Source organism: Phalacrocorax carbo, chromosome 2, assembly GCF_963921805.1.
Source record: "Phalacrocorax carbo chromosome 2, bPhaCar2.1, whole genome shotgun sequence".
Classification (NCBI taxonomy): domain Eukaryota; kingdom Metazoa; phylum Chordata; class Aves; order Suliformes; family Phalacrocoracidae; genus Phalacrocorax; species Phalacrocorax carbo.
In genome coordinates this window covers 142,467,690-142,491,517 of record NC_087514.1, presented here as the reverse complement: position 1 = coordinate 142,491,517, position 23,828 = coordinate 142,467,690, and the positions used below count along the sequence as shown (strand labels likewise).

The 23,828-nt window shown below is 38.9% G+C and overlaps 1 long non-coding RNA gene across 2 annotated transcripts in view; it reads right to left on the bottom strand.

The window, feature by feature from the left end:
* LOC135312096 (uncharacterized) overlaps positions 1 to 23,828 on the bottom strand; it is an 85,745-nt gene that overhangs the window by 47,420 nt on the left and 14,497 nt on the right. Inside the window, exons 6-10 of one of the 2 annotated variants that reach the window (XR_010371750.1) lie at positions 15,679 to 15,793; positions 7,729 to 13,597; positions 6,903 to 6,946; positions 6,686 to 6,781; positions 5,091 to 5,174 (exon numbers count right to left, since the gene is read on the bottom strand). This is a non-coding gene — a long non-coding RNA (uncharacterized LOC135312096). Of the gene's footprint in view, positions 1 to 5,090; positions 5,175 to 6,685; positions 13,598 to 15,678; positions 15,794 to 23,828 lie in introns of both variants that reach the window. The other variant, XR_010371749.1, reaches the window with a different exon arrangement.

Sequence of the window (23,828 nt, the reverse complement as noted above, 5' to 3'; positions counted from 1 at the left end):
ATAAATGTATGCCTACACTGTGGACACATACACGGTAGTACATACACATGCATGCAGAACACAGTGCTGATATTGGGTCACTCTGAATGTCATAGTCAAATGCTTCTCTGTGCCCCATTTCAATTTAGATTGACTAAGCAGTCAGAAGTCTGATTTTAGTTATTTTGATGTCAATCTAGCTAATTTTGTTATGGTGCTTATAGTTACTCCAAATATCAAGGTAGACAGCAGGTGGAAATGTCCTCGAGATTTCATCCAGAAATATTTCCAGCCTAGGTGAACCTAATATAGTCTAAAAAGTTGACTGTAATATTAAGTTTTGATGCCCATAAAAATAATTTTTATTTCATTTATCTGATCTTAAAAGTCAGTTTGTCATTTGTGTATCTCAGGTTTTGTGTTCTCTTTCTACTGTTGATTACATACTTAATTTCCAGTAGATTAAAAGGGTTATTCTTGCTAATCTATTTTCTACTGGTTTAACAGATTTGGGCGTAACAAATTTAAAAATAGTCTTTATTCTCAGACTCCAAAATATATACTTAGAAGTATATAAAACATTTTAATCACACTGCTCCACAATTCCTACTTAAAAATCTATTTTTCCCTGGTGTAAAAAGGGGACAGTTGTATATCAGCACTCATATCAAATGAATCTTACTCCAGCAAACTTAGCAGAGATTTAAATAATGAGATATGTCATACTTTGGTGGAAATTGGTCAGAAAACTGATGAAAAATGGTAAAGTTGTGCACTTTATTCTAATTTGGGCATATTGACCATAGAAATCCAATCTGGAAATGGTGATGTCATAGCAACGCTCCCGATAAAAACTGCTGCTATATAAGATGATGTAAAGCAAACATAGTAAAGATATTGTTATGTATTCCTTAAACACAGCAAGTCATATCTCAGCAAACTTACTGAAAGATTTGTAGCTGTAAACTGATAGGATGTGTAGCCTTCAATTCTCTAAGCGTTGTGTGCCTGAGGGAGGCTTTGTTAACTTGAATAGATTTACTCCCAACTGGTACCAGCCTAAGTGAAAGAATCAAGCTCCGTATGTAGACATTCTGCTGGTTAACTAAAAAGCTGAGGGAAAATTGTATGACGGCATTCCTCATATTTTCTCCACCCCTAAGATGTTGCAAGATATGATCAAATGCCATGCAAGATGCTTAATCTTATTTGCATATTTTCCCATCATTTTATGCAAGACACTGGAAAAAAGTTACATAAAGCAAGTATCACTTTGCCTGGATAATAAATGTAAACTACTTTAATGTGTGTTCAAGGACAGTTCTGCTCATTTCAGACTTCCTTTGGTGGCTCAGGCTTTACAGTCTTTTCAGCCATAATTGTTATGCAGGACACAGAAAGCTATTGAAATTTTCATAACATTTGTACTTGAAAAACACATGAGGGTAGCAGTACAAGTTTGATTACTTTGGTTTAAACTATATTAATGTTACAGATTTTTTTTAAAAGTGTAATTCATTTCTGGCTTACTTGTGGTGACTTGTAGAGTGGTTAATTACTGCTTGGAGGCAAAAATTGTGGCACAGAGGTCATTAAAAAAAGAAAGATTTAGGGAGTGCAAAAAAAGCCAGTTTTTTAGAACTGGTTAATTTGTCCAGAAGGGGATACATTTTTATAGCATGTGTAAAGCAGAAATATTTATCTTGAGGCAAAACCCCAATATTTTCCTTTCTATTTTTAGAACCAACTTTAGATTGTTCTACAATACTGTTAGACAGATCTTTCATTGTTAGTAGTTTCTATTACAATACTTTCCCTGTCATTGAATTTGGAAATGTTCAGGTTATTTGGCATGATAATATAAATATTTCTTCGCTCTCCCTCAAATTCTTTTGATCATACATGAAGAAAATATCCCCCCCCAAAAAAAATCCCCAAAAATGCAGTGAATCTATCAGAAAAAGTAAAAAAAAAACAACAAACAAAAAACCTAAATATTTGTTATGTTTTAATTGCATTAACTTCATATTCCCTCCAGAGAGTCTTGAATTTTACACCTGCCATGTTAATTCAGGACATTTCTTCTTGTCAACATCGTGCCCAAACTTGACCTCTTCTTGTTTCCCATAGATTTTATTGAAAGATTGTAGAAACATAAGCACCTTGCAAAATCTCATCCAACAAAGTGAGTCAGATGAGCTTCGCTGAGCACCTCAGCCTAATCAGAAACCAAGCAAACAAATGGGTTATCTCAGAGAACTGATTAGAAACAGGATTCGCTTTTGCCTTTGGAAGCTGAGACACTGCCTGCCTGAAAGCTGGCAAACACAGGGGCAGAGAACAGAAGTCTGTCACATCAACTTAGTTAATGGAAACGAAGGAAAAAGCATTGTCTTGAATGTATGGGAGCCCAAGCAGCTTATTTTTTAACGGGAAACATAAATACTTGTGTTTCTGGGAGTAAAATAGAGGTGTTGAATTTTGAGAATTTAAACAGAAAAATGTGTGTTCCTGGTTTAAGTGCTCAGACTCCTACCCAGAAAAAGAAACTTGTAGTGGATATATATCACTCCAGCTGGATTGCATGCAATTAAGCGTCTACTTTTTTTTCCTTCCCTGCACACAAGAAGGAACTTTTCTCCATCTTTTTCTACTTAATCCAAAGTTTAAATCAAGATGGTCAGTAATGGCAGAAAGCCCTGCCCTCATCTCAGAGCACTTATTTACCAGGATTCCTCCAATAAGTTACATTTCAGTGTGCTGGGCTATAGTCTGTCCTCAGTAAACTGAAGCAAAAATGAAGCCATTGGAGATTTATCATAGTACTTGGCTTCTTGATATCTCAAAGTAGTAGTTTTTTATTTGATGAATTTAAGGTTCAGGCCTATGTGAAGAATTGGATTCTAACAGGCTCTGACATAAATTTTGCTTTAATTTCTTACCTACCACTCCCTTGAAAACAGATACACACTCACAGATACACACGCGTGCACACATGCACACTTTCTGCTTAACCACTGCTGGCACAGGCTCCTCAGTTACAAGTCTGTTTTATGTGTGTACTGCATGAGCTGTACACTATGATTCCCTATTTTGGTATAGGGTCTTTTCTTTAGGTGTTTTATATGTATCTTAATGTAACTGAGGAGTGGCCATACTAGGTCAAATCAAAGGTCCAGTAGCTCATTATCCTCTGTGATTGTAGCACAAAGCAGATGCTTAATAAAAAAATGTAAGGACGGCACAGAGCGTTACTTCCCCATTATACACTCAGTTTCTGATGTCCTGTGACTCAGAGAAGTCAGCTTAATTTAGGAAATACTGATACATGCATATAGAGGAATTTCAGTCATTACATTTGTTTTAAGCTCTCTATATTCTGGAGTCGGATGACTTGCAGGGATAAAAAGAAAAGTAGCGCTCTGCTGCCTCTATGGGAGAAAGGGGAAAAGCTAACCGGGGCATACTTTGTTTATGCAAACTAAATTTATCCCAGCGTACCTATATTGCCTGTTATGATTTTTAAAAGGATATTAAGTGGTACATGAGAATGTATTTATTAAAGGGGAATTGAAACTCTACAGGCATGCCCACTGTGTACTCTGTCACCCCGCAGCATCCCAAAGCTGCGCTCCTGTGCACCCAAGCAGTCGTAGGCAAGTGGGAAAGAAATATCGTTAATATGTTCCATGAGATTTTCACTGTTAAATTCCTACTGCCTTGCAGTTGAAAAGATCAGGGTGAAAAACTGACTTCCACAATCATTATCTTTAACCCAGTCTAGCTCTTAAGATTGCCCATATAGGCAAAATTATTAGACCCAGGTTGCTTTATAGATCAAACTGAATTTCCTTGAATTGAATTTTGTGTTCTGGCCTTGTTCATGGACTCAGACTCCCCGATACTTTGATTTCTGCCTCCAGAGCTTCTCATTCAAACATATAATTTTTTTAGTGTCAATACCTCCCGTTGGCTGTCAATAACATTCATTACCAAATGCAGTTCATACCAAATATAGTTCAGATTCTTGAAGCACATGAGGTATTGTATTAAAACTCCACACGTCTTTACCCCCCTTTCCCATCTTTACATATACCTTTCTTTTCTCTCCTTCTCTCTTTCTCTTCCATGCAACTCTGAGGGGACCAATTCCATCAATAAACACATGACACCAAGGAGTCACATACGGAGGCAAGAGAATGCAGAGCACTAGTATAATGTATAACATACAAGCACCTGTGCAGCCTCAAGAAGCCTGTACACAGTTGAGCAGATGGCTTCACACTAAGGCTATCAGCCAGGAACTAAAGATTCATGTTTGACCAGAAACAAAAAAGTTAAAAGGTGTGGAATTATGCTTTCTGTATTTAATTCTTTATATTTGGATTAAGCCAAGGGCTTTCGACAGGTCTTTAGCCCAGATGCTGAGAACATTAATGTATGCATTGATGTAGAATTTTGAACAACAAACCCAACAACAAAAAGAAGTATGATTTCAGGGCATTTCCTGCAATCCATTAAGTTTTCCTTTTCCTTTTCTTGCTTTGGCCCAGGAAGCACAGGGTTTGAATTCACAGCCTGCAGCCCCAGCCCTCACCCCCAGGTAAAACAGTGGAGTGCTTTTCAACTCTGGTGTGATCTTTTAAAAGAGCAAGACCCACTAGCATCGCTCACCCCCAAGAAACAAGGCCAAGCTTATTTTGTTTCCTTGGCATGAAATTTACATCTATGCACAAGTGATAATTTTTGTTATCAAACATGGAAAGAACAGAGACACTCTAAAGCAGAATATATTTGCCTGTAAATTCTTTAGGGATTACAGGGCCTAACACAGGGGGTCTTTGGCAGGAGCCTTTAAACTCTGGTATTATTAAAATAATTTCATAGGTCTATGTATCCAGCTGCCCACTCTCATGATTTTATCAAGAATCTCCCTGTAGCGGACATGACATTCTCTTCTGGCATCTGGAGATTACATGACAATTTCCACTTTCATTTATAATGAAAAAAGCTTCCAAGTTCACAAAGAAGATCTTGAAACCAGGAACAAAATATAAGCAGCAAATAAAAAGATCACATTTTTTTAGAATTGATTTTGAAGTCTGTCTCACCAGAGTCTGAAGGCCTCCCTTATGATTTCAGGCTGGTGATTACCGCAAGCAGTTAAGGCTTAGCTCTCAGGCTGGCTCCAACCCCTGCAAATTTGTACAGAGCTGGGATTTAGGATCTTGGCTCCTGGTCTGACTAATCTAGGAAATAAAAGACATGTAATACGGAAGAAAGTACTGCTTGGGAAGCCAGATGTCTAGCACCCAATGAGAGGCAGAGCCAAAAAGAATAATCTGGGTCTGACGGATGAGCCCCCAGCAGAGGCAGAAATGGTATCAGTATCTTGGTTCCATTACACCTGGCTGTGGTCTCCAGCCATAAATCACTTTGGGATTCTTCAGGATAAGGAGACTTCCCTGAGTACCAGTTATCGTTACCATGCCATGCAGATCTGTTTTCACAGCTGGATGCCCTGATGCCCACAGCTAGTGCTGCTTGAAACAGCACTCATTCAAGCCACCTGCCAACGCAACTCCATAGATCAGCCAAATGGCAGGATTGAAAAATGTTTCTATACCTTAAAATTAGTTTCTTTGCAATTTAAATTGGACACATCAGCCTAGTTTTTGATGTCCTTAGTGACAGTTTGAAGGGCATCTCAAAAAAAGGAAACCCTGGCCAAACAACACTGGCACTTTATGCATTGACAATAAATCTCCCCACGTCTTAATTAGCAATATGAGAAAAAAAATCAAAACTTTAAGTAAGGTAATTAATTTCTACACTGATAAGAATCTCCTTTGTAAAACAGAAAAATGTATTCACTCTTCCTAGAATTAAACCATTAACCATTATTCTGAAGGACTTGATCTCAAAACCTCTCTCCCCATTTCATTAAGTGCCAAGATTTATGCAGGCTGAGTTAGGTGGAGACTAAGGGGTCCTTTACAAAGCAGGTGGGTAAAAATTTGTACTTCCTATTAGCCAGTGTGAACTAGAGGGGAGTTGGCTGGCTTTTATTCTCCCTTTGGTAATCTAAGCATTTGCATTGGAGCGTCTGGGAGTTACCTCTTTCCTCTTTCACAGATAGCTCTGAGTCAAGGATGTTGCTTTGGGGGTCAAGAAGGAATTTTTCCAGCTGGGCCTATATAGACCTTCAGCTCATCCCATCTTCCTCTTAGCACCATGAAGGTACAGTTAAGGCAATAGATTTCATTCCATTAAAGCACTTCACGGAGTCGTTTAACTCAACACACTTCCAGCTGCTGTCTGGGGAGATGCAATAGTGAATGCTGGGGATTTCAGTGCACCTCCATGAGATCTGGACACGGAGAGGGGCCCTGCACGTAGTTCTACCTACATTACCACACTGGTGGGAATTCAGTGAACTCAGGTTCTGGAGAACTTGGAAAATAGCTGGTACAGCAATTTAATAAACTCACAGCTTATGTTGTCTTCAATTGCCTGCCTGTCTGGATCAATGGCTTACTGTTAATTCCTAACATGTTACTGGAAACTGCACTTACATTTTTTCTGGTTTGGAAATGCAGCTACGTATTTTGCTTACCATGCAGCACTTTTTCTCTATAGATTTCAAAGCACTTTACAAAGCAGAGACATTTACGGAAAGGAGAAATTGAACACAAGGTAGAGTTACCCGCACGTGTGCGGCTGATGATGGCAGAGGAACCGAGAACCCTGAATCCTCATCCATTTCCGGGGCACTGCAGTACCCTTTTTGTCTTTGCCCAGTCTGAAATGTAACAGAGCTTTTATTCAGTGAGTGGCAGGCTCATTGGCTGTCTGTCACTAAATGGACACAATAAACTTTTAACAAAAAAGTTCTGAAAAGATCAATTCAATGAATGCTTTACCTTGGCTTTGGATTGTTCACTGAAACTGTCAGCTAGGACTGGACCTGTAGTTGAATTTGTATACAGTGGCACAGTTAGGTCATTCAGGGGAGATTCCCATTTCCAGTGATTGCTGCAGGAATGAGACATCACCTATCCACTGTGTCTGGGGGGATATGGGAGAAGCTGTGCCTGCTAGGACAAGGCTGATCCCTTCCAGCCAAGGCACGCATGCCTTCAAGAAGGCAGGCGGTATTTCTACCATAGGCTATCTGAGAGGGGGAGCTTTAGTTTCCAGGACAGTCTCTATTGGTCTGCCTTCACTAGTTTGGCCTCTGTGGCCAGGGTAGCTTGCTCTTGATCCATTGCTTTTACACACCTAGGAAAAAAATCTCCCTTATACCTCATGTTCCAGGGAAAGCTGGGTGAGCCTGTAACAGCACAGTCCTGCCCCTCCCCATGACAGTGCGTAACCAGAGACAGTGGCCAGGACACAAGTCCTGAGCAAGATCATTTAATTATCTTGTGGTCATTCTTAAGCAGTACTAGAGCCAAACGTATAAACTGCTACTGCAACAACAGACACTTTGCCTAGTCTTGTAAAGGACTGGATTTCATTCCCAAAAGCTTCTAGGACTGAGCTTCTCAGCCTGCCTATCTCTCACTACGCATATCTTGACGACTATTTTCCCCTCATCCATATATTCAAAACAGAAGCTAAGAATGCAAAGGTTATTCAGTTCCAAAACCCTCTCTCCATGGACAGGTCTACGATGTCTCTGATGATGAATAGCACCGTGCTGGCATGCAAATTTGCTAAATGTAACCAAGGAAACAGGGTCCTTACTAATACCATACACTTCTCAGAGCATTTGCTGGAGGCAGAATAGCATCTCTGGTATCTGTATGCTGTCATTCACCTTTGGGAATGCAATGTAAAAATAATTACATATGTATAATGAGGAATAGGAAAGAAACGTGTTGTATGTAAATATAGCCAGACAGTCCTCTCAGTTAATGGACTGATTTGATCAGGAAAGATGATGGAGCATAATAGCAGTACTGATCTTGTTTTAATACCCAGTGGAAAACAGAGTAGATATGCAGGAAATACACCACTGCTGAGGCCATCTAAGTACAAATTTGTTGTTAACGTCTATCTGGCCATTTGGATGGGTTTAACATGCTGTGGGCTGGATCATGGATGTATAACTATAACACACCTGAAAATTTAGAGCAAGCTTATAGCATGTGTTATCACACATATCTTAAACATATCTTAAACACATGTTTAAGATAGCACATATCAGTGCTATCTTAAACAAATACCACAAAATTTTGAAGCCTTGAGACAGCTTGAATAGCAGAGGGGCTGATGAGCAGAATTATGAGTTAACTGGGAGAAAGCTTGAGGCTGCCCTGGTGTGATAATATACCCAAACAAGTGTTTGCTGAAGGGGATTATCTGGGACATGAACCAAGGAACATGTTCTGTAGAGGAACCCAGAAAGGGATGAAACTTCAGCCAGGGTTTGGGTGATGCTCATGGGCTCTGTGGATGTGGCACACCTCCCAGGGGCTGCTGTTCCTCATGTCTTCCACCATGTCCATCCCAGCACCAGGCCATACTTAGCAGTCCTCTTCCAGCTTAGCTACTCTCAGCAAAGCTATACCAGGACAGGAAGGCAAAGGGAGAACACTGACCTGTGAGAAGAGCAGAATTCACTCATTTTGGGGAAATCTGTACCACAGACATGATGTCAGTGTGAGCTGAGCTAACAAATGAACCTTTGAGAACAGTCAGATTGGCATAAGGCAGAGGCAGGCAACCACTTGACAGAAAAGCTGTGAAGATTCAGGGTCAACATGCAGTTCTGGGGTAGGAAGGGAACTGTGAGGAGGGGACCGTGGCAGAGACAGAAAACATAGAGGAGGGAGAGAAGGGGAGCTGTCTAATTGTGTGCTGCAGACTCCTGGAGGGAGTTAGGTCTTTCTAGAATGAGCAATTTTTTAGCTAGACAAATGTATAAGTTAAAATAAACAAACAGCCAGGATCCCGCACCTTTTTTCAATCCCTGACATTCGTCTCCTGGGTTCATAATTAGATTCTTTAGGTTTAGACCTCAGGGCTCCACTGTGTTAATCCTAAACACAAATGATCAAAAATTTTTAGTCAGAAGAAAACATTCAACCACTTACTCAATAGATTGCAATATAAATAATCTGAATCTATATCTACGAACAAGACATGAATAAGTGAGGAACAAAGATGTGATAGTATCATTGATAATGAATGGAAACATTTTAGCTGCTGCAAGTGAACTGCAAAAAAGTTTGGCCATTCAGTACATTTTAAAGGAGAAAGGCAAAACCTGGACATCCAACCAAAGACTCTGGAAATTTATCTAAAGCATCCCAGAATGCTAATGGTAGGAAATGTCAAGAAAAAAGGTCTTTCTATGGTTTCCAGTATTTCCTGACATCCTTTAGACCAGCAGTACCCAAAAAATACCTGTGGTATTTTGGTAATCCCATGTTTGCTCCCACAGAGTCCAAGAAGTGCCAACATGTGAGAAAATGTAAAATTAAACACTATTCCTAACCTCAAAAAAGTTTCATATTTGGCTCATTTGCATTTCAGGGAAAAGCTCAAGTTAAATGGTATTTTCCATAAAACGTGTTGTTCACCTCTACTTATGACTGCTCCGTGACTTTTGTAACAGTCTCAATGTACTTTGTACTGGCTGAACTTCTGGCATTGGTATTTTGCACTATTTGGATAAACACATTGTGCTTTCTCAATTCATTTTCCAAAAAGGATGTTATACGGAACAAAGCTACCTTTCTTATGTAGGTGGTGACTTATACTTGGTGATGGCCATAAGGTCCTGACCCATGTCTCAACCCTAACAACTGCAAAGATCTGTATGACTCTAAAGTCTAGCAATAGATACTAAATAATTTTGAATGTAGAGGATTATGAATGAAATCCAGCACACCCCAAAACTACTTATGTATAAGTGCCATATGTTTATTAGGAGGCTTGTGAAATCAATTTGGCCTCCAAGTTCTCCATGTTTGTGACAAAAAAGCCTCAGATGGCATCGTGAGATCATTGAGTGGCATCAAGACTGGCTGAATGTAGAGCACTTGGAAAACTTCTTCCATGAGATAGCATTGATGCTAGGATAAAATACAAGAAAGGCAACATGTTAGCTAGAGAAAACATATTAGCCATTAGTGATCTATGATTTTAGGTTATTCTGTGACAGTAAAAGAAGTACAGCAGTGAACCATTTGACATTGACACCCACACAAAAAATAATTTTATACAAAATTATAACCCCAACATCGTTGTCACTAAAAGTCTTTGAAATACTAGACAGGTAGACACTTCAGAAGATTAAAGAGACAAGCAGTATTTATATAAGAAAAGTAAGACAGACATATATAACATAAAGAATGATACCAGCAATGCCAAATTGGCTCTCTTATTTACTCTTCTTAATTTACCTTGGGCCATAGTACAAGAACAAAAAAGTAACCAAGGAAATGTTAAAAGGTAAAACAATGAACAGAGATGAAAGCAAATAATTTTTGTAAAAATATTTTGCACATCTATAGCATTTTCCCTTGAATGATTTCAAACCACTTTAATGAAGTTAGGCCTCAGATTTATATTCAAGAAGACTAAAACACAAGTAGGTGGTTTGCAAAGATCGTACACAAAATTTGTACAGTAGTGGAGAGAGGAACCTATTTTCTTTTATTCTCACTGCCTCCAGACAATTTAGAATTGAACTATAAAGCCGCTACAGGACACTGTTGAAATAACTGACATAGAACTTTTCTGTATCTATCAAGAACTTCATATGAATAGTAAGTCAGAAGACTCAGTACACATCCTTGCGCTAGCATGTACGTGATTTTAATCACATGTATACCATAGAAAAATAAGTAGGAAATCCCCTAAGGAAAGAAATCCAAAGGAACCAGTCCTATGGGATTCAGAACTTTACAATAGTGGCCATAAATAAAAGCTGTGTGATTCACTCACAAAAAACATGCAATAGGCATTTCTGCAACTATTAATAAATACAGTATGCACAGACTATAACACTGTGGAAGTGCAAGGCTGAAAATGATCCATCATGAAACCTGTGAGTTAAAGGTATAAGATCTCAGTTGCTTCCTTTTTCCCAAATACTAAAGAAATAATTAAAAAAAAAGATTGTTATCTTGTTCAAGTGAAAAAGCAAATCAGAGTCTGGAAATTATTTAAGCTTTGGTGACACAACATATGTTTCAAACCCAGTTTAGAACTGGTATCATTCTTACTGGTAAAGAAGCTACTAAGGAAGAAATTAAAGTGTGTAATTAATGTTACAACATTACATTAACACATAAATAATTTCTCCGGCAGGTCATACAATTCACATGCATATTTTATTAAACTGTAAGAAATAATTTTCTGTGTGACCCTGATCTTCCTGCATGCTTTGAAGTTTGAAAGCCAGCAGTATAGCCTATAAGTTTAAAGAAATTTAGAAAGAATTGTGAAGTTAAAAGGTACTTTTGATGTTTGTTCTTTCTCTTCTATCACAAGGGCATTCAATAGAGAAGAAGTAGAAAACATTAATGCCTAAGAAATTTCCATGGTAATCATGCTCATTTAACTCTTTCTAATCACTTAATATAAAAGGCTGGAGAGAGTTGTTCATTTAGAGGGGTGTGAAGGTGGCACTAGGAATCTCCTATTTTATTGCCCACAAATTCTTCTCTTCCTGTCCTTGGACACATTTCTAGGAGCTACCCCTTGCATTGAGAATAGGTACCTTTGGCTGTCAAATAACACAGCAGTTTTTCACATCTCTTGAGGCTGGATTCAGAGAATACCCCTTTGCCCTAGAAGCATTACTAATATCTCTGATGACACAAAAAAACAGCAGATTGCCAGATAACCTCCACTCCTTTGTCCAGCTTCCTTATCCAAACGACTGCATCCACAAACACGCTGGGCTGCAATGAGACACATCTGTATGGCTTAACGGTGACATGGTGGTCAGTCAAATTTTTAGTTTCTTTCTTTCAAAGTAGGCTGAAAATTGAAATCTGGCTGATAAATGGGGCCAGGCTGGCTGTGCTATGAATATCTTCCTTTTGTCTCACTCATTCCCACCATTCTTCAAGTCTTGTAGGAGCTAAGTCCATTTTCTGGCATATAACTGAGGAAAATGTGTAATTAAGCAGTAAATGAACACCAGTGCTGCTGAATTTAATGGGAATTTCCTAAAGGACAGACATTCGTTTTACAAATGGTAAATCCATATCCATTCAGAACATTTCTTACGGGTAGCACGAGCAGGTGAAAATATACCCTAGAGTAAATGCCTTGGTGGAAATATTTCGTCTTTAAGTGTGGCAAGGCCAAAGCTTTGTAGCTAACTCTACGCTTTACTTTCTTGGTGGTTATTCTTGGAAGCATCCTAAGTTTTGAGCTGAGAAGGCAAATGCAGCTAGTGAAGAAAAATTATTCAAGGGGGGATTTCGGTGAGCAAAAAGTTAGAAAAAGGAATCAAAAATGCCTCAGCAAAGGTTATAAATCCAGCTCTACCCTGTCTCCTGAGCACAAATGTTTCAAACACTCCCACCTACCTTGTATAAGTAAGTGGAATTGCCCATAAAAATTGCAGAATCAGGACATAAAGGGGTCATGGGCTATTCCTATCTACACTGAACTGTATCTAGTACTTAAGGACAGTAAGAAACACACACAGAGGCACTTGAAATAATCCCTACATGTATGTCATGTGAAATATCATGAGATTGTGAAAAGAACATTTAAATCAATTACTTATAACAACAATATTATAAAGCAGATTTCTCAGAAATATTTATTTAAATTCCTGTGAAACTGTTAAACAAAATTACCTGGCCACCAAAGATGAGGTTTTAAGTCTCCCAGTTGGTGCAACAGTCTCTGTTTGCCAGCTGTATTGTAATAACTGAAAAGTTAACATCTCTGACTTTATAATTATTTGAATTTTAATGAACAAGATGAATTAAATCTTTCAGCTTAGCTGCTTACACTGTGAACCAGCCTGAGTTCCTGAAAGATAAGAAATAGATTGTGCTTATTCAACAGCTTTTCTGTATGGAGACAGAGGGTGGAAATGAAGCCAGGTTTCTGTGGAATTTAAACTCATTATTAAAAAAAAAGATTATAATGGTAATTACGATTATGAGTTGTAGAATTAATTAGTGAGTTTGAGAACAGCTCCAAAATGAGAACATGGGTCGTTTACCACATCCAGGGACAGTGTTCTTTGTTAAAGGGTGGCCTGTCTGGATGTCCCAGCACATGCATATATATGTATATGCATCAGAATATAATTCCCTTGTAATCACACTGGTCCAAAAACACAGTTGAAAGAGCATGAAAGAACACACAATTTCTGCCAGCTTTCGTTCTTTTTTCCTTGTTGCTGAAGCTTTTATCACCCTCACTGGTATCTACATTTCACACAAAAAATATTGAACATCTTTTAAGTTTTTCCATTTCCCTCAGAATGAAAGGGATGGTGGTATGTTGATGCAATTTGCCAATAGCACTAGCAAGCTAAATAGGAGATAAGTAGATGGTGAAGTTGGCTCATTTCCAGGCAGTAAATTCATTGTCAGCGTGGCAGATCTTCTAGCCAAAAGTATCAGATCTTCTGCGAACAATAAAATAGAGAAGGATATGAATATTTCTATGCAGCCATTTTCTTCTTTAAATTCTGCATTCTTAAATCAAACCAGACACAGGTGTGTCATATACATATATATATACATACATGCAAACACATGTGCAAAGACTAGCTCTCTTCATCCACATGAATACTGCTCAGCATGGAAATTTACAACACTAAGTGGGGGATTAGCAACTGCTTAGGGATTTAACCTCATTTCTATGCAAAAAATTCCAATCAGAACTTAAATAAGGAGTTATTGATGAGCTAGATACATTTTGCAGATGTTTCTATCCAATACTACTCTTCTTTTTGTTCACCATGCTTTCTCATGTTAAACACCAGAAGCGATGTTTTAAACAATAGGAAATTTAAGTCTCTACAATCGTGTCTTTAAACTATGCACACTGCAATTTTTTGAGTGAGGATTAGTATCTTTTTATGTTGCCTTTTTCCCTATCATATATTTTTCTTCCTGTGAGACTTTTAGAGTGCTAAACACTGCAAGATGCCCTCATTCCCCAGAATTATAGTATAGTCTTGGAAGGGTAAAAGAGCTTCTCTGTCACACACCTTTAAGTTTGAATATTTTTATTTCCTGTGTAATTTCAATTTCGCTGTGAATCAGAACCATCTACAGTAAACAGAAAGTGGAACTGGAGTTTGCTGATATTATGGTCTGCCAGGAACAGGAGCTGTTATTGCAAGTCTGAAGAATTTTATACCTCTCTGATAGCTTGTACACCATCTGAATCTTATTAAACTGCTTGTGCCTGACCTGGAGCCTGGAGTCTGAGCCTTTATATGCGGGGAACCTTAATGCTAATAACAAAATAGGCTTTAATGAACCACAGCTTCAAAAAGAAATAATATCAGACTTGAATAACTTCTTGGAAAAGATTTTACTCTCAGCATTGATTAACAAAATAAATAATATGCCAGCAAACCATCTCTGGTCTGCTACATTTGTTTGTTTCAGCCTCTATTTTGGCTGCCTGACTGGTCTTTGAGCTTCTTTATCCCAAAATGTGTGCCACAGCCTGATGCCAAGAGTAACATCCCGGTTCAGCTCACTGTGTGAAATACAGTAGGAGATTGGCACGAGAGCTACTTGCAGAACTGACATCGTACATGCAGTAAAATTATCAAAAATATGCAGATCAATGTACAAGAGAAAATAGAGCTGCTAAACACAGGGTTACATGGCAGAACTACAGATACAAAATTGTTCCTTCCCTACTGTAGAAAATGTTCAGCCAGTCCTTAGTTAAGGTGACACTAAAACAGTAATTTACACTTTGTTTAATGTCAGTGTAGTATTCTGATCTGCCCCAAAAGACACATAAACAGCAACAGAAGGACTCAGGAGATTTTCTAGCCTATACCTTTTTTTCAAAACTGTATCTACAATCCCTAAGCTATTTCAGATAGAATGGTTGTCTAGTATTTAAAAGACCTATTGCAAGAAAGAATATATTTGTAAAGCTAAAGAAGATCAATCAAACAGCTTCTGACTAACAGGTCATTAAATAATCAACTTGATTTAAAATCTTGACATTTGTCTATCATAGTTTTGCCTCCTTTTGTTCACAAACTACTTGGTATTTACTCCCTGGAGGTTTCCATAATTCATACTCCAGTTGTACATAAAGACGACAGGTGACAGTTTTTCCGAGTCGTTATTATTGATGATAGACAACACAGAAGTTCTGATTTTTCAAGCTTATTGGAGCTTTAGGCATTGATATCAATAAAATCATAAACCAGATTGAATGAGCTTTAACTGATCAAAAGAGGAATAGTCACTGATGTTGTTAGAGGATGTGTGTGTGTGTGTGTGTGTGTGTGTGTGTGTATGTGCAAACAGACGAACACATCCTGCATACAGGCACACATATGTAGGTTACTGTTGGTGGGCTGACTTTGAGAAAGAACGTAATAGATTCCTATAGCTTCTGTGTGACTGTGGTACTCATTAGCATCAACAAATGGTCACCAGTTTATTTAAAATCTACAAGGGAACTGGACTGTAGGGCATAATTTGGGGGCTCTGTGGTTCCACCCACTATGGTGCCCTGAATTGTGGACACCGGGGACCTGATGGCAGCAGGAACCCACCAAAGATTTCAGGCAGTGTCTGTGCAATCTCCTGTCCACATCTTCAGACAGTGTCTCTCTGCCCTACGTATAGAAAGAACAAGGAGAAAAGACTATGCATAAAAGCTAGCAGGGCTGAAATAATTTTGACCTGGGAGCAGTAAGCTCCCAGCATGTCAGTGTTATAAATGGTCAGCTACAATGTTGTTACACTTTCAAATGGAAGAAAAAAATCTTCTTGGTCTGACAATTTCCATGCCCTCAAGCACTTTATTTTTTAATGATTGGAAGAGTTTGAAAATAAAGACTTTCTCACCTGTAGTTTATACTGCTGCTGTCATGAAGCCACAGCAAAATAACAACAGACTTGATTTTTAATCATTGCTCGGTTTTGCCTTTCTGTGAAGTGCAGATATAAATTATTTTGTAGTCCTGACATTTTGTGGGGATACAGTATATCCCTTCTCCACCTTTTAAATATAATGAGTTTGGTTTACGAGCCCAAATATTATTGTTACAGATTCTCCTGCTGCAAACCCCCCTTGCATCAGAAAAGCAAGCTGTGGTTCTGCCTCCAGTATCCCCAGCATCAGCAGGAGGGGATTAAGCTGCTCTCCTGGGGCCCTGGATCTGTGGTCAGGAGCAGCCGGGGCGCAGGCGGGAGCCAGGGCTGAGCGCGGAGGGTGGCAGAGGCACCGGGCGAGGTGCCAGCCGGCCTCCCGGGGGGCTCAGCTGCCTCCCCTGGCTGGGACATCAAGGGCTCAGGAGCAGGGCAAGACGAGATGGCATCCTGCAGAGAGAGGGAGGAAGGAAGGAAGGAGCCATTGGACAGACTGGGCGGGGAGAGGCAGCAAAGGAGCATTTTGGTAAATCTGGGCACCATTTTAAGTCTTAATCAATTCCTGACCATAAGCATTGAAAGCAGAGACATGCTGGTGACAAGAATGAGAAGAAAACAAAACCCTAACACAGGCAGCTTTCTGTTAGGTAATACACATCCTATAATGCAACTTAATTGACAGTCCGACTGGCAACACTGGAGTCAGAATTCAGCTAGTGTGCTGTAACTCTGAAGCGTTTGCTTTGCTTTCCAGACCAAACCCATATTTTTGTCAGTAAAGCAAGCAGGTTGGACTCAGATGCATGACAGGATTATATTGAGAAAGAAGGTACAATTTTTACATAGTTATTTGCAGCCACAGTTCATTTTCTCCTTGCATTGCTGCAATTTGATTACCTAAATGTCTCAGGAGACAACAAATGAGCCGTTGGACAATCAAAGTTTTAGATATAGAACATTTCATTTTCATTGTGAATTTTCAATTTAAAGAGATAGGAATAAACTGTGTGGCCCAGAAAATGGGTAGCAGGGACTCGGTGAATCTTGACAGGCAGACTTACTTACATTTTCAAAGTGGCTTATGGAGAACTTCTGACTATTCCTTCCTAGGCACTTACATACAATTACAAAAATCCTAAACCATCGTCTTCTATCAGAGGCTTTCGTGACTTTTGTACTTCATTGAGGAAGTGAGGATTAAAAACCCCGCGTGGTAAGAGCAGTATAATCCTGATTTACATGCTATTTGTTCTCTTTAATATATTTTTTCCAAATGTGATCCTTTTTGAAATGTTGTTTCTAGTGCCAATTTTACGTACTAGCAAAGACAGAGTGCCCTGGAGTGTTTAGGCAAAGTGTGCCACGACGCTGCACGCCGTTGCTGGGCTGCATGGAGTCAGCTGATACAACCTTCTGCCATTTGTGGGTGTTTGCTGAATTATGCGACCACCCACAGAATGGCTTTTGAACAAGAAAAAGCACCGCTCCCTGCTACATACCTTTACATTTGGATTTCCTGTGTAATTACAATTTAGCTGTGAATCAAAACCATCATCAGAAAACAGTAAGCAGACCTCAGGTTTCTGATCTGTTATGTTGTGCCAGGAATGAGAGCTCTTCTTGCATGCCTGAAGAGAGCTATCGCCCTGCAACAGCACATACGAATCTTGTTACATTGCTTGCGACCAAGTGGAGAACCAAAGCTGATTTTCATGCAAGGCCTCCAACATTAACCATAAGACAGTCTCTTTAGCAGCAAGTGCAGTGGCTCTGTTGTGGCACCCAGTGGTGGGGCTGTCACTAAGGCCCCCAAAATACCTAAACAATTCCTGTGAAAATTTGCCTTAGCTATAGTACAGCAGAGAAGCACTTAGCCCAAGAGCCTTGGTTTTTCACTGCTGGCCAAAAAGCACTTGGTGGCAGTTTGTGTCAGCTATTTAGTGTTTTAGCATGTTGCATCTGAGACACCCTGCCCTCATCCCAGAGCTTCCTTATTTATTAAACCAGCAGAGGAACAAAGCTCCCCTTGGCTTGCTTCCTTGCTTCCCACCTTAGCTGGGGGGCAGCTTACCTTCCTGCTCCTACTGCTCCACAAACATGGTAAAACATCCCTGAGACTCTACAGCTCTGATCGGATTCATTCCTATAGCGCTCTCCCCTTGGGGAGCAAGGTATTTGCTACCTCTTGTTTTTGCAGATGCAGCAAGGTGCTCTGCTGGTGCTGTGGACCCCAACAACCTGTGTGAGAAAGCTGGAAAATATGTATACTTATTTCTTCATTCTTCTGCCATACATGCTGATTTTCAGATTCCTCTTTCCTTCCAGAAGCACAATTCAGCTAGAACACAGCTTCCCACAACACTTTGCAATGCCAGGGGTCTGATGCCAATTCACCAATTCCTAGTAAATAACTTCCTCCTGACAGTTTGCCAGACATGTTTCTTTCTAAAAACTTCCAGCTGCCCAAATGTACAAATTTCACATGGGGAGGTCTCAATAACTCAGAAGTAAGAGATAAAGATGAAAGGTTCCCTATTTTGCAGGTTTCTGGCCCTTTCCTTCATGAAAAGGTGTGTCTGCAGGGAACCCAGTGGGAGACTCTACATCCAAAACATGCCATCACCTCTCTTCCATTCCATTCTGGGCAAGTCACTCCATCTATCTTAAGAAGTTTATTAACCTTTCTTGCCCCAACTTCACAGTGGTGTTGCATTACAGCACTGATGCTGCAATACTGGAGCAACTTTTCAGTGAAGCTCCACGAGATTAAAAGGCAAATATGCACAAAAATAGTAATCAGGGCATCTTTTACCTAGGAATAATAAAAGAGTTAATAAACAGGGACCCAACGCTAAGCTTCATATGTAGTCCTTTTCCTCTGGTGTTCTGGAAAGTATCTAGGATTGATATGAATTCCAGGTGAATGAGTTTCTCTTTTTGCTGCAAGGTGGACGGACGTTGATGAACAATTAACCTGGGTCTCTTTGCACAAAGGTGTGCCAACAAATCATGTTACAATACAGACTGAATGATAAAAAATGAAATTTTTTTTTTTGCTGGGAAACATTTCTGAACCCATTTGGCCACAATGATCTACCCTGAAGGAACAGAAATTTGTTTCTCTCTTTTTTTTTTTTAATTATTTCTGCACCAATCTGAGTAGATTATAACATCTGAAAATCTATTACTAGCATAACATGCACTCTCACAGCAGCATTTCTTTGTTCTGTGTTACACAGTTGGAAATAAATAACAAGTGTCCTGTAAGGATTACCAAAACCAACTATTTTACCAGCTTCACAAATGTTATAGCACACAAGGTGCACTTAACATCACTGCAGAATGCCACCATGTAAATGTTTTTCACTTAAAAATCTATATCAACCCTTTTCTGCTTTTGGAGTATATAAAAAATATCACATTTCCTCCATTTTGTTTAGAATTAGAAGTGATACTATATGACATCCAAGTACGAAGGCGCAGACTGAGAATGCCCAGCACAGAAGCCAGGAATGTCCCTCTGTTTTGTCAGTGTTTCAGGGGTCCCTCTCACTTTTCAAAAGAGACGGCTATATCTTATATACAAGTTACATCTGTTGTTAGTTGACTGACAGTTCGGTGAGAGTCACGATATATGTGAGATGTGACTTAGGCAAACCAAAAGAGTCTAGCTGCCTAAATATCACTGAATTATTAGCGTAGGTTAAGAAGTCGTACAAAGTACATCTGATAAAGACTATACTCTTGGAAGCCTACAACTGATCTCTGCAATACCAGTAAATATATTGAATAGAACAGTAAAATTTTTATGTTTTCTCTGGTGCTGAAAACTGTTTTACCTCTAGCTCTGGGTGAACCTGTGACAATGAAGAAATAAAGACACTTTATCTTTGGCATGAAGAAAACAAATACATCCTCAAATCCACATTAAAATGGAAAATTTGGTCTTGAAAATTAAATACAAATATGGAAATGGGTGTGGCTTTGGCCCAAGTCTTATTTCCAGATATAACTTGCAATATTGAGATAGCTGTGATATGTAAGAAATGGAACATCTGATATTAATTTTCACTACAAATTTTTCACCTGGAATCCTGATAACTGTGTTTTATGAAATCATGTCTCAGTAGTGTGATGATTTTTAAACAGAATCACAAGGTCTTGAAACATTTTTTAAGTTTATTTTTTCTAATATCTATTTGTATATGTGTTTGTGCTTCAAAAAATATACATTTCTTGAAAAAAGTGTGGCTATAGGTGCCCCACAAATCAGACCCACCAAAATTGCTATCCATCAAGTGAGCCCTCCACTTTTCTGTACTGTATCGTAATCCTCATTGACAACAACTCTTACTGGATAGGAAATATCACATTTTCCAAACATCGCCTAGCAGTTCCTGTTAACTGACCAAACTACTGTTGTTAACTTCAGGGTTGCATATTAGATCATAATGAGTCTTGTGAATGATAGTAGGTGCCTTTTAAAATGTGCAAATTGTGTAGATGATGGATTGCCCCGATAAACTGTTTTTAACCTGCTCTGAAAGTGAATTAACCTCCAAATGCTTTTATGTGTGAAAGGTTTCTTCTTTTTATTTGATGTTTCATTTTTTTATAAAAATCTGTAGGGGATGGAGCCATAAAAATGCATTAAAAAAATGTGGGAGTCCAAATTGAATCTACAGTGAAGGCTGACAGCATGTGCTTAGCTCAGCCTGTGGTGCTTCTGCACTGCAGAGGTCTCTCAGCAGAAAAAGTCTACAGGAATGCCAAGACAGAGAAGGCACATTACAGATGATATTTCAGCTTTTTCTATGAACCCACTTCCATTATCATCAAAATTAAAATTACAAAGATCTGTTTGGTCAGCTTGTCTGTCCTCCCCCTGCAGGACTATTAACCAGTTCTTGTTTTGTCCTTTACATTAGAACAAGGTGAATCAGAGAATCATAAATACATGTTTTGCAGATGCTGGAGACACTTTTGTCTGCTGTTTGTATAAACTCACCATCAGCAGGCTTTATTCCTCCTTGCTGAGATATTCCTAGCCTTAAATTAACACACTTCCATTCAGACGCTGCCTCAAGGGCACAGCAGTCTCTATGTTCAGACTCTACATCAAGTTTTCAACACCTTCTCTTGGCAATTTTGTAAGAGGAACATAAATGCTAGGTAGACCTAGGGCCTACCTAACCCAAAGTCACACTTCTGATGCTGCCGATACCAAGAGCTTCAAATAAAGATTCAAAAATGAGAGATTTGCAAAGCAGCTTATGTCTCATTTAAGGTCCATAAAAACAGCAGGTCAAAATCTTTGGACACAAGCAATACAACCTCCCAGGCTCAACTGAGTCCAATGGCAGATGAACACATTTAAGTGTGACATTCATGGGATTCATAGTTTGAGTCCTCTACAGTTGCGATTTTTCTTTTTATTCCTGTACAGGTTTTCCTTTTTAGTATTTTTATACTTTCCTTAGCATCAGCTACACCCAACAGCACATATTTCCATAGGTCATTTGCTTGTTAATGCAAAATATTTCTTTGAAAGTTTTTATGTTTCTGATACTTCCACTTTATTCAGTAGATTATTCTGCTCTTGTACTTTTAGCACTCTAATTCTAGTAAGACAAATAAATTCTGTTTGTAATTTGTTTTAGTGTATCCTTATATAATTACCTGCTGCAGTCAGTCTAATTATTTCTTACTAAATACTTTTAATATTTTCATTTGTTATTTCTACAGAACTACTGTTATTTGTTTCTGTGGGACCTCCTATGTTTCTAGTAACTCTTTCTCTCTACATATATATAAAATCTTTTCTCTACATATACACAAAATCCTTTCATCCTCTGTCTACCTATGTCTTTTTTGATTTCTTTTCTAATCAGAAATTAATACAACTTACCACAGGAAGGCCTTTTTCAAAATACAGAAACTTTTAATGATCACTTAGCGTAGACTCCAAGAGTTCTTCTGAGATATGAGGCTACAGTGGATTTAGATCCCAGCTATATGCACACAAAATAAAAATATTCTTTTCAGTCTGTGCCATCTTGCTGTTGGCCTTATGGAACTGCCTGCCGTAGTACTGCCAATTTAGTTATGTTGTGAGTTTCTCAGTGTCTTCCATAATCCTGCCAAATTAGACAATTTTTTGCCATATGAAAATTGTCTCAGGTTTCCACTCCAATCCAAATGATTCAATAATGGTTTTAACACAGACAATCTCATTACGGGCAAAATGCACAGGTCATTAACTGTTCATATTGTTGAAAATGGGCCATGTTTCCCACCTTTCTCATTTTAGCCAGTTTCTAAGATATAACAGAACTATGCTTCTCATATTATGACTAATTTTATTCTCCTAGCAATTTATGAGTGATCTTATCAAAAAACTGTGGAGGTCCACATAAAATACATTGACCAGTTTTCCTTTATCCTAATCAAGGAGCTGTAGCACATAACTGCACACAGAAAACACAGTTGACCTCGCCACACTTATGCTGAAAATTTATATTTTTACATCTTTTCAGTGATTTATAACTATCTCCTCCAATTTATTTGGTAATTATATGAGCCTCCTGCAATAAATTTGGAACCAACACAAATGCAAACTCCTGCATGCACCTGAGGAAGGACAATCCCATGTACCAGTACAGACTGGGGGCTGGAAAGCAGCTTTGCAGAAAGGGACCTGAACATCCTGGTAGACACCAGGCTGAACACAAGCCACCAAGCAACCTTGCAGCAAAGAAGACTAAACCACATAGTGGCTGTATTAGAAGAATTGAGCCAGCAGGTCAAGAGAACTGATTATTGCCCAGTGTTCAGCACTGATGAGATCACAGCTGGAATACTGTGTCAAGTTTTGGTCTCCCCAGTACACAAAATGCATTGATAAATTAGAGTGAGTCTAGTGAATGGCCACCCAGACGGCCAGAGAGCTAGAGTTCAAGGTGCAAGAGAGCCTGAGAGCACAAGATTTTGCTCTTGGTTAAAAAGAGCTGGCTAAAGGAGATTTTATTGCTTTTTTCAGCTATGTAGCAGGAGTGTATAGAGGACGTAGATTACATAAAGATAGGGTCATGCTTTTCCCAGTGAATGGACAAAATTTACAGCAAAGAAATTACTCATTTACTATGAGGTGTCACCTGACACTATGGGGGCAAGGAGCTTCTTTTAAGGGTCCTTGGTAGAATGAGACCTGGCCACAGGGTTGTATTACACTTAGAGCTTTCTTAAAGATTATAAAAATTTTATCAATCAGCATAGCTTATTGTTACACAGAATTTCTAGCAATTAGCATAGTTTTCCTATTACATAAAATTTCAGTTACCTAGATTTTCATTCACTTGAAGCCTCTGCAGATCAGGTCAAATTCTTAATAACTAGCATGCAACACAATAATCACAATCTAGACTCTGCCTTTAAAAAGTACACGAGCCACTCAATTCTTGGAGGAAGAAGAATGATGGAGGTGATCTTATGATAGTATAGTCGATGATGAGGGTGTTCCCCCTTCATCCTCCATCATGGTCTGGGCATCCCCTGTACCACACCAGGAAACATGAAGACCTTAACTGTCTGGCTGCTGTTGGATACACTTCAAAAACGTTTTGGATAACCTGCTGTATTTATGCCTCTCAGTTTGGGAGTTAGGTCTTTACCATTCCGTAAGTTAGTGGATTCTGAAGAGGCTGCCAGACAATCAATATGTAAGAATTTCACTGCAGGAGACGGCAAGCTGCAGGTGGTAACAGCTGCTTAATGATCTTT